Here is a 12,779-nt window from a genome sequence, read left to right as displayed (position 1 = left end):
ATGTGAATCTCTCTAATTTTATTTTCGTGATCTTTCCGCTAGATACCGGATGGTTATAATTAAAGTGTAGCTACTCACATAAGTCACGTGTGTGCTGTAATAATCGTGTGACAGCTAAACTTCATAGATATTCTGATGTGTTCATGCGGATCCGATTTACACTGAGAGAAAAAAATGAAGGTGGCAGTTTTGGCTGCCAGGTGCAAATCTGGTGCTGTGGCAGCAAGAAAGACGTATAGAAATGTTTCAACACGCAATAGATTACGAACGGGACGTGAGCAGAAGAGGACAGAGTGAGACTAATATTATTTATTCAATAAGATCACGGGTGATGTTGACGAGATGCCTCAGGGCGCCAGATTCGCACCTCGTGGCCAAAATTGGAACTAATTAACGCATTAGCATATTTACCAAGTTTCGCTGCCACACGATAATTACAGCCCACACTGGACCACCGTGAATGACACAATATTTGTAGCAGGAAGCAATATTTGTTTGTACTTTCAAGGAACGTACGCTCTCGGATTTTCAACATTAAATCACTACGTGACGCCCACCGCCTCTCTTATAGCGCCTGCCATTGGAGTTGGATCAGTATATCCGTGACACTTACGCGATTACTAAATGAACCCGTGACGAAATGCTCTGCTCTCCTTTGCTTTTTTCTCTGTCCTCTATAAATTCTTCCTGGTACGTGTCCCAGACGGACGACTAATATTAAAGTATCGGATCGAACGAGGGTTCTCTTTTCGGAAGTGCTTGACACACAACTGTGTTATAACCTTTTATTACAGCCGGTTTCGGTATTGTACACGAAAATTAATCACTTGGTTGTATGCGGCACGTAAAGTAATACTTACGGAAAGGTTAATATTAATTGCATGCCATATATTTTGCCGATGTAGAAAAACATGTAATTCTTGTCAGAATCTTTACATTTACACACGTACATCAAGGAAACAAGTGTCTCAACACAGTAGATGAAGTTACTCATTACAACAGTGGATACAACTAATCGCCACGTAGTGTACACATGTTACAGAGTAAGAACCAAAGATAACTGTTACAAGAAATCACACGATCCAGAGATATCTCATGCTACTTCATGTATTCGATAGTCACAGAAGCTGCCCGATTTTTTGGTGTATCGTCGCTGACTTTCTAACACGTCTACAAGAAATGGTGACCGCACCATGTAGCTATAAACACATAAAAAAAATTATGCGTATATCCCTGGTTCCGAGAACTCTTGAAGATAAACGTTGACTGTGGATATTGTATCACAGACAGTCTCTTTGACTGTTCAGAGATGTCACTAAGCCCGGCCAAAGATGTAAACAACCATGCATGAGCTGCGCCTATTCCACGGAGGGGGTCCGACAGCCGATCAGTTCGTCATTCCACCAGAATGGAGGTACAAGGCTCGTGTTGTCTGTAGTTGTCATGCGTAGACTGTCAATACCGCTCTTTGATCGCATCCGCATTGTTACTTTGTGCCAGGAAGGGCTCTTAACAAGGGAAGTGTCCAGGCGTCACGGAGTGAACCAAAGCGATGTTGTTCGGACATGGAAGAGATACAGAGAGACAGGAACTGTCGATGACATGCTCAGGCCGCCCAAGGGCTACTGCTGCTGTGGATGACCGCGACGTAACGACGTGACCCACCAACCACTCAGAGGGATCAACGCCGAATCACCGTTGAGGAGTGGGACCATCTGGACCAACAGTGCCTTGATGAACTTGTGGATAGTATGCCACGGTGAATACAGGCATACATCAATGCAAGAGGACGTGCTACTGGGTATCGGAGGTACCGGTGTACAGCAATCTGGACCACCATCTCTGAAGGTCTGGCTGTATGGTGGTACAACATGCAATGAGAGGTTTTCATGAGCAATAAAAAGGGCGGAAATTATGTTTATATTGATCTCTATTCCAGTTTTCCGTACAGGTTCCGGAACTCTCGGAAGCGAGGTGATGCAAAACTTTTTTGATGTGTGTAATATGGGGAGATGGCGATACACACGATGTAGTTGCTCTGAAAATGGCGCAACCATGTTACACGCTCCAAAACATTACAGGCGATTACTTATTGTTCTTAATTTCTGCAGTGTGCACGAATCAATTGTTTTAAACAGAAAATGTTACATTGCCTTCCTGAATAACACAGCGTCAGTAACGCATTATCAGACGTCTCTCTGGTCGTCAGGGCATGTTTGATCCAGTAATATGTCCTGTTTTGTCTTGTTAATGTAACTTCTCTTCTTGTTTCGAATAACAAAGAAGAGATTTATATGATATAAAAAGGCTGCTTTCGTAATCCAGTATTTTCCTTAACACGAACTGATGTTCGGTCTATGTCCTCTCCTTGAAATGCTTCTTTATCGACAGTAGGTCCGGTTTCAAATCCGACAGAAATTACTGGTCTCAGCGAGTACAGGGACATCGGAACCAGTTTCCGAGCCAACACTCCAAATGAAACTGCACAAATTGGACATTTGGACTCTGCACCTTCTTACAAGACCATTGTTTAGAACAGCACATAAGGCTGAACGTCTTCACCCGGACGAGCAATGCAGAAACTGGACTATCTGACTGGAGGCGCATCAGATGTACTGTCGACCCAGTGAGGCGTTTACTAACAGCCTGTGGAGGGTGCAGTTCATGTCGGGGGTGGCTCTGTTATGACTTCGGGATGTTTTTCTTACTATGATTTGGACCTGTTCATTAGATTATTATGACCGTGAACCAGAATGTTCGTTCCGACATTATCGATGACCAAGTGTTGCCCATTCTTCTACACCTTCATGATGAGTCTGCTGTGAATATACTCGTCTCCCGGAGGATAATAACCATGTTCAAAAGGCAGCGTGGATACGTTTCTGGTTTGATGATGACTCAGGTACCATATCGTACCTCAGCTGACTCACTAAACGAGTAGATCTCATTGCTATAGAAAGTGTCTGCCGCCTAAAACAGCAGGGAAAACTGAGCAGTCAGTATCATTGCAGTTTAGCAGCTATGTGGAATCTAATCATCAATTAGTGGATTCAGCTGGAGTAGGCATAAATAGAGAAACGTGTGGGTACTCTTCCTCACCGAATTAAGGACTTTATAAAAGTTAGAGACGATGTCTGCTTGAGATGATTAGTATTTACTCCGGTGTTGCTACACACGTCATGGCTCTAAAATTTTGCTTAAAAAATTTATTTTGGATGTGAGCTTTTTCACTGACTGACTGGCATTTTATTTACTTTTATTGAGGCTCAGTCTAAAATCAAATGGTTCAAATGGCTCTGAGCACTATGGAACTTAACTTCTCAGGTCATCAGTCCCCTAGAACTTAGAATTACTTAAACCTAACTAACCTAAGGACATCACACACATCCATGCCCGAGGCAGGATTCGAACCTGCAACCGTAGCGGTAGCGCGTTTCCAGACTGAAGCGCCTAGAACCGCTCGGTCACACCAGCCGGCTAGTCCAAAAGCAAATACGTTTCTTACACTAGATAACTTTATTCACGATAATGAGTGGGAACATATTTTACAATATTTTGTTATGTTAACTATTTTTCTGAGTAGTCGCTATTCAGTTTTCAACATTTGTCGTAGCCCTCCACGAGCTTTCCCGTACCTTCTAAGTACTCGGTTGTAGCTAAGCTGGACCAGTCACGAATATCCTCTTCCAGTTCATTGTCATTCCATAGTGCAATCCGCTCAAGAACGCGGATATTCTAAAATTCCCGCCTACACTGCCGAAGAAAGCCATTCGTCAGTGCAGAGAACACGAGCGAGCGTTATTGTGAAGAACTACACTGCCACTGGACAACAATGAATACCGTTTGGTTCGAACTGCGCGGCATATTAGGCCGCTGCATATATGATCTATACTTTATGCAAAAAATCGAAGAATACGACGCCCTTTCGATCCCCATAAAGTGCGCCCATAATCTTTCTGGTCTGTAGGGGATCGTGACTGATGCCAATCTGTTGAATGGCACTGTTTCTAGACTTTTATGCGGAACCTAGGCCTTGTCACCGGTAATAATATGGTTTATAAATTCCTCGCCATCTTTGTCGTATCGGGTGACAAAAGTCGTGCAGCTCCTCTTCGTTACTTTTTATTTCCGTCTGTCAAAAGTCGAGGAACCTGTCTTTCACACAGTTTTCTAAAGTCCAAATCACAAATTACATTTTGATGGAGAAATGATCATGAAATTTGAAGGAAGCACATCCTCACTCCATCAGTGAAACGTCTACCTTAATGAATATTTTCTTTTATTCTTAATTTGAGTTTGTGAGTCACAACTGAGTCAATATTTGTTCATCCGCCATCAGACATTATGCACCGTTTTGGAACTGATGCTTCGTCCATCGCATTTCCGTAAACTTCGGGTTATGTCTGTAAATTTCGATAGGAGGGACTTTATTTTTACTGAGAAACCGTTTTGCGCTACTATCGTCAAACTTGGCGGGCCGTTAATTTTGTCACACATTTTAACTCTGTGTCGCAATTGTTTTCTGCAGTGGACAGCTGTTAATGTCACTTTTGTGGCGTTATTAATCAGTCCTAAGGCTGCAAATGCATGCAAGCTGCATCACCAGTAGGGAATATGCACTGGAGTCGACTTCATGCCTTTTCAGCAGGACTAATTAAAAGCACCTAAAAGACACATTAATATGTGTCCACTGCAGTGGGCAACTGCTAACTGCACCACAGGATTAAAATCGCACAACGATTAGGAAGGTTTATCGCATAGTTGGGTCGGCGGACGAGGGAGGGGGGGGGGGGTGGGAGAGGAGGGGGGGGGGAGGTACACTTGATATCGCGGCTTGTCAGATCACAAAGTTATGATCTTTGCATAACTTACCAGTGGACAGATTAGTATTTTCCTTTCTTCCCTTTTTTTTTCTTTTGAGAATGAATATGTCCCTTCAGTATTGATTTAACGATACACAAATTATTTTCCCGTGTGTTATCACTGTTTCTGGCACTCCACGGACGCCACACAGAAAGGAGAATATGAAGATGATGGCACGCCCAGGGAGCGAGGCCACGCCGGTATCCCTGCCTGAGTGAAAGCGGACGGGGCGTCCACGGAAGGCTCGGCGTGTGAATAAAACTTGGAAGCAATTACACGCGGTGAACTCTGCTCTGGTCGACCTCTCACTCCGGTAGTCATGGCCCATGGGCGCGGCACGCTTTCCAACGTTTCCCTTACTACAGGTTCTGCTGTATTTCACGCTTCAATTTGGGGTTAACGCGATTCAGATGGCCGCGCAAGATTAGCGAGCTTTCATTTGCTACATCATTACTACTTTTGCCTTAATAACATACTCCGTTGTCCAGTACAGAGTCAGTCGAGCAATTAAATGAGCAGTTTTCGTCAGAGAACAACTGATCGGGTGTATTACTGAGACACGGTAAGTGGCACAGACCGTCCGGACATCCATTGCTGTTCCCTCAATAGGCATCAGCTAAGTAACTAACAGCGTACACCTCCTTATGTTCTTATCTCGCAGACTGATTCTTGTAGAAGGCGTTATATTGCACGTTTGACTCTGTTTATATTCTTCCTGAAGCCAAGAGACTAGATGCTGCTGTGACGATTTGATCTGGAGGGAAATCGTTGGCCTGTTTCTTCACACAGATGCTCAATGGGAGAAGATGTCATCAAAATCCATCCATTCGTTGTCAATGGACGAGCACTCTTCTCTAAACATATTCTTCACCGGAAATGTGTATGACCTGTGATACAAAAGAAACGGGACTGATATTCCAACTTCACGTATATACTGCACTAAATATGAGCAGTTTGTGATAGTTGCCTTCATAGTGGATTCATTTGAGACTATAGACGTTTGCATTTGTAACTTTCATCACTAAAATCATTTCTGTACGTCGTTTTACGTGAGGCTGCCTAACAGTTTCGAAGATTTTGTGTTTTGTCGGGGCGCTGGAACACGTCTGCAGTAAGCTGCACGTCCGCTGCTACAGAGACGATCGATTTTGACGAAGTTTGACACATACTAAGTTTTGTGTTAGCAGAAGAGCTAACACCGTGTTACGAGTGGAGGCCGAAATGCACGCGTTTTAGCTCGCGCAGGCTGGCGTGAGGAGGGAAGGACTATACTAACGTGAGGTCTGGAACATGACAAGGAATGAGAATTCAGAAAGCGGACGTAAATAGTTTGATACTTAACTTTAATCCATTAATGGTGAACGTCGCTCTTGACGGTACATGATTCACAATATTATCTGTTCAGAATACATTCTTGAATATAGTAATTATAGTAACTGCATATGGCGCCTTGCTAGGTCGTAGCAAATGACGTAGCTGAAGGCTATGCTAAACTGTCGTCTCTGCAAATGAGAGCGTATGTAGACAGTGAACCATCGTTAGCAAAGTCGGCTGTACAAGTGGGGCGAGTGCTAGGGAGTGTCTCTAGACTAGACCTGCCGTGTGGCGGCGCTCGGTCTGCAATCACTGATAGTGACGACACGCGGGTCCGACGTACACTAACGGACCGCGGCCGATTTAAAGGCTACCACCTAGCAAGTGTGGTGTCTGGCGGTGACACCACACTAAGTACGAACATCAAAGACGAAAAAAAAATTGTACTATAATATGCCTTGACAAATGGTCGATTAGCTATAGAGCAGTCATCTTTCTTCTGTGCTGAGGTAGTACGAGTAGGATAACACTGAATAACAGTGAGAAAATCGACAATCAAAGTACTACAGTACTGGCCGAAATCAATTAAGCCGAGAAATATTTTTACATGTTACCTTTTTGGTATGTCCGCGCCGTTCGATTCATCAGCTTTTCGATGTGCTCGCTTAAATGTTTTATATCTTCCGGGCGGAGGCCGATGTTCTTACTTTTCTTACTTATAAAGTCTTGAAATTGGTGCATATTTTGTTCATATGGTTACCACTAACCAGTTTCTACGTTTGTCTAGGAGTAAGGACTTAAAGAAAAATGTCCAGGGTCGCAGGTCGATTCTAGCCGCGCCTTAGATTTTGGATAAAATATGTGCGATGGCGACCTATTTAAAGGTGACGGAGGAGCAGATAGAGGTTCAAGGCACCCTCTTGCCATTTATGGCGGGAAATTGCTTAGAAAAGTTAAAAAATCATTAACGATGAAAGGCACGAAAATGCAGAAGACAGTGGGAACTACCACATCAAAGACACATGGTGTGAACCCACAGGAAACGTGGTTTGTAATAGAAAAAAGCCTGTCATGATGATATCTCCGCAGGCATAAAATTCAGCATGTAAGAGCAGACTAGGGACAGGCACAGTGACTTTCCTCGATAAAATAAGTTTACTGCTATCAAACATAGGCCTTTATTTGAGGAAGAAATTTCTAAGAATACATGCATGGTGCACATAATTGCGGGGAAGTGAATTAAAAACCTTTTAAAAACCGGGGAAGAAAAAAGAAACCAGTCGAAGCGTTTGAAATGTGGTGCTATAGGATGATGTTGAAAATTAGGTGGACTGATAAGAAATGAGGATGTTCTCCACAGAATCAGCGAGGAAAGGAGTACATGGAAAACTATGACAAGAAAAAGGAACAGGTTGGTAGGGCGTGTGTTGAGAGGAAGTCCTAATGGGACGTCTGAGACCAGTCAGGCTGATGACAAGCAAAAAAATGTTATTCTGGTTGTCGCCGAAAGTGTTATTTTTTCTACTATGAAAAAAAACTCTTCCATTGTTTGTCGTTACTATCCAACACCAAGTACCTTTACTTGGACGACCTATACGCTTTAAAGTAGATTCGAATTTGTTTGTCTCTCAGTAAAATCGGCTGTTCATGCCGGCACCTCTTGTAGACTTGCCTTGATTCTAGCTCGTAACGTAGATATTGACCTCTAGTGATGATCTAAAACTTTTGTTGATAGATTTACAGCGTCTCAACAGAAACATTCTGCAGGTATATAGTTTTGTGGTGCTGAGCAAGAACTGAAGATAATTAAAGCGATAATTCAATGGCGTGTGCCAGTGGGACAATGCATGAAGCTGTCAGTGCATTAGGGCCAAGTTGATTAATCGCTCAGGGCATTGTCAGATAACTTCCCCAGGTCTAAGAACGCAATTTTTCGATTTTTTTTAAAAGAAACTGCACTCAAGGGAACCGGTTAGGACTGAGTGCTATACATCATAGATCTCCAGTTGGCCGCAGCAGCTGTCGTAGATGGCATCACTGATGTGTTGTTTTGGGTATAGTCCGCAACTGACCAGTTTTCAACGAAGATAGTGTCTCGTAGTATCAACTACCTTCAACTTTGGCCACAAACGTGTAGTCCGGTGACTATACTGTCCTCGATATTAGTACTCGAGACTTCATTACCCTGGCATGATCGCAAAATGTATCCTTCGTGGTAGAATGAGCGTATTTATGTTTGAAAGCAGTCAGAGAGAGAAAATTCATTAGACACACACACTAAATCATGACAGAAATTATCACCCAATATGTGACTTTTGGATCACTGTTCCCCGAGACTTACTATGTGCAGTCATTAGGTTGCTCTAGGGCTGATTATTAGCTACAAGCTTCGTGTGATCACATCATCAAATGTGCAAGTGATGTCTTATAATAAATCTGGGGAAAAAACGCCGGATATTGGCCACCCGAAGCATGAGGACAGAATGAACACATCTCCAGGGCCACCAATATGGACTAACAACACTGGAAAACGCCACTGAAGATCTTCATAAGAAAAGAAGCGAAACATGTATGGCAAAAAACAAACTGCCTTTCATTTAGCTGCACTGATGGAACACGCCTCCATGCATTTTGAGGCAACTAAGGAAAGACTGAAAATGTAAAACTGACGATCTCCCTCAGAACTTGGATACGAAGGGAGGATTGTTATATGCAGAGTGGTCACACTTAAACCTTCGCAACATGAACCATTGTAGACGGAAAACTATTTATTGAATGTTGTTCAAACTGTGTACTGCAGGAATTGCGTTGCTAGTAGTGTTAGTGTTACAACTTTACGTTAGGGACTGGTACTGGTACGACGACGTACGATTGAAACACAAGAATCACTGTGCATTAAAATTGCAGGCAGTCAGCATGGGTCTGGAGGAGCAAGGTGAGCAAGGCTTTACTCATAAAGTTGTTCTATCAAAATAAGAGCAGTACTGCAACTGCTCTTCGCGAGTATCGGCGTAAAGTAATGTGGAACGGTCCTCTTTCCGCACTAGCATTGAAAGTCGTGATACAGAAGTTCGAATTAACTGGCGATTTTGGAATTGGGATTTCGCATGTCCTCAGAAGTGTGTCCATAAAATTTCATTGCATTATGATAACTCGTTTTTCCATAAAATTTCATTGTCATAAGATAACTCTTTTTCGTGGAGGCCCCCTCCAAGTAGCGAAAGTTTAATTACAACAACCCTGTATGTTAGCCAAAACATATCGATTATGTCTTATACTGGATACGGTGTCTGCCACTATCCATTCTCCGCTTTATACAACTTCCAAATACCCTTTGCAGCAGCGTGCCGATACTCCTCTTTGGCTCTGGACAAGCAGTAGTTGTAATCCTCTGTTACGATTCTAACAGCACGTCTGTGACCTTTAATCTCTTCCTTCATTTCAGCTGGACAGGAATTTCTTACAGTAGTACTGAAGACTGGAAGGCCTTCCACGCTCTGTCCTTTGTAGGTAATAAACCGCAGAGTTCCATTCCCCTAGGCTGCTGTTAGCTTTGTGTGTTCGTACCATTTTATATTCTTGATATCCTCAGATGTTTAAGTCTGTTTGATCAAATGTGTATCATTGGAGCGGTACTCAGACACGACTATGCTACTGAATGTTTTTTTTTTTTTCTTTCGTCTTCCATTCGTTTTTACTGGGTAGTGTTGGTAACGTTATTATCCTATTAAGCATTTGTCTGTCTTTCTGTGAAACATATTGTGACCGTCTTGCTCTATGAATAATTGCTACATTAAATTTAATAGTAACGTCCATCACTCTCTGACTTGATCAACTCCTTATTGTGTCACAATGCCTCAGTTTTAACTGTATTTTATTCGCATCAGTCCCGGAGTTTTCTGAATAATGGTGGCCTAATAATTCAGAAAAGAAAAATACGATGTTTCTTTCCACAGCCCATTCTAAATGAGTTACGACTTGCTGTAACATATTGTTGTTGCTCCGTACAATGTGTGTGTGAATGATGATTAGAAGTCACAAACAGTCCATGATGAGAGATGGCATAATCCAGAAGTATAGCTTTCATCATGTTAGGAAGAGTCTTATTGACGGGTATCGTCATACGTAATGAGGTATGAAAGTTGCCATTTGCCTGCAGCGCAGAGGAACCCCATGAAATTCGGATGATTCATAACCCGTGTCCAGGTGTTTCACGAGCCGCTGGGTAGGAATTCGAAGCGGCAGCCCATCTGTTTCTCCGAGTCCGGACGTGTTCCCGGCACCATTAATCAGCGAGGAGAGAAGACTTTTTTTGTCCGCCACCCCGCAGTCTTAGTGCGACGCTACGCATGCTGGTACCAGAACTGGATGTGGCCAGCAAGTATTTAGTTGTTATGCTGGTAGTGCTTATCACAGCCCGTATGCACGACAAGCCACTGCTGCGTGACTCATGCACTGCCACGGCGAAGCAAAGACTCATACGTGTGCGGCGGCTTCGCTCGCTCACAAAAGTATCGGGACATTTCATCAAGAATCGGAAATGAAACAAACTGCAGCTGTAGCTTTACGAAATGGGAGACACTATATTTTCTTATCCTCATCTCATATCTGTTTCTAATAAATTTGTGGCGCTGAGACAATAGGTTGGAGTAAGTTCCACTTGTTATTCGGATTTGTTCTCTTTGGCAATATTTATAGGAACATTCTTGGCGATATCTGGAGCTCCAACGCTCAGATAAATAACTTTGGTACGATTTTGTTAGTAAGTTTCTTATGTGATTCATATGCTTGTATTTAGTAATGATTTCATGTCTAGTCGTGTTGAGGATACCATTAATGCTGACAAGCCATCGACCAATGTCCTAGTCGTCTTCGTCAGATGGTACGGGCAAGGCATCTGCGAGTCCTGCTCGTTCCAAAAATACTGTTTATTATTCACACCGAAAAAGCCGAAGGCGCTGACTTTCTTCGCACAAACACGTATCAGAGGGCGCAGCCGTTGGAAATAGTCGAATTCTTGTATAAGTCGCGGCGTGATACACCACCGCCTCAGAGCTATCAGCGAAACTCCCATACTTTTAGGAGTAAGACAATTATCAAGGTAGACACTAAAACACAGACACACACACACACACACACACACACACACACACACACACACACACACAAGCTCGTACACAGCGTACATATTTTTGGTTAGGTTAGTACTATCGCAACGATAAAATATTTGGTACTACGCGGCCCTTGTTTCCAGCCAGGATACATGAAAAGTCTCCCTTGATTGTAGGACAAATGCTGGACATGCAAATCTGGAGAGAGCCCATAAATTCAACAATTGTACACCAATACTGATAAAAGGCAATAGCTCAAAATGTAAGAGGTTTATTTGTACCCAAGATCTGTTTCATCCTAAGAAATGGTCAATGTCGCATGGTAACACATACGCGAATATTTCAGTGCAGCGAATACGTTGAATGTACACTCATGTTAAGAAGAAACAGAGCACCTTGTATGACTAGAGATAGGGCTTCATATTCATGTGCACATTAGTATGTTCTGCAGAAATGATTAGCATTCCAGTCACCTCGGTTCAGCATGTGTCCTGTTGCCTAGTAGGCACAGGATCCACTATGGGCGTTGATAACGTGTTCCATGCGTAGTGGCATTTTCGAGTGTAAGGTGCGAATGGCGTCCTGTGGTATAGACATCCATGCTGCATTCACCTGCTTCCAAAGTTCATCTGTGGTGTTTGGCTTTGTGTCACAGCGCTACACCCGTCGGTTCACCACGTCCCACACATTTTCAATTGGCGATAAGTCTGGTGATCTGGTGGGCCAGAACAGAAGGCTGCCATCGTGCGACGCCAATAATGCACGTCGTCGTGTAGCAACGTGTGGTCGTGCATTGTCTTGCTGAAAAATGGCGTCTGAGGTGTTGTGCAAAAAGAAGACGGCTACGGTCCGCAGGATGCCATTCACGTAGGTCACACTGGTCACATGGCCCTGGACAAGCACCAACTGTGATTTGTCGTATCCAATAGCACACCACATCATAAGGCCTTAAGTTAGCGCTGTATGTCTCGTGCAAATGCAGTCATTCTGATGCCGCTTCCCCTGTCTGCAGTTAGCCAAAATGCAGCCATCGTTTTCAAACAAACATAACGTGGTTTCGTCCTAAAGCACTATCTGATGCCATTCATGTCCCCAGTGACGTCGTTCCTTATTACATTGCCATTTGGCATGTTTCTGCACATTCGTTAAAGGCAGGCAGAGAAGTGCACGACGCGCACATAACCCATACCATAATACATGGCGACGGACTGTCGCCCCTACCCATGCCATAATAAATGGCGACGGACTGTCGCTCTTGATAGTCTGCGATGTGTTACATTGTGCCACTGTTGCGCCAGAACCTAGCGGGATGCATATCTGCCCTGCAATGCCATTCGGATGAGGTGTCGATCCGATCTTCTCGGAGGGTGGTCTGTGTGGTGCGTGCTGACCTATCTCTTCGTGTTCTACTACCTTCCGTGAAGCATTCTACACACACATCCCATTGCACCGCCGAAAGACTTCGCCCACACGAGCAGCAATTTCTCGGAT

This window comes from Schistocerca piceifrons, chromosome 2, assembly GCF_021461385.2.
Source record: "Schistocerca piceifrons isolate TAMUIC-IGC-003096 chromosome 2, iqSchPice1.1, whole genome shotgun sequence".
In the NCBI taxonomy this organism is placed as follows: domain Eukaryota; kingdom Metazoa; phylum Arthropoda; class Insecta; order Orthoptera; family Acrididae; genus Schistocerca; species Schistocerca piceifrons.
The sequence above is the reverse complement of the archived record's forward strand: the minus strand, read 5'-3'. Positions refer to the sequence as shown.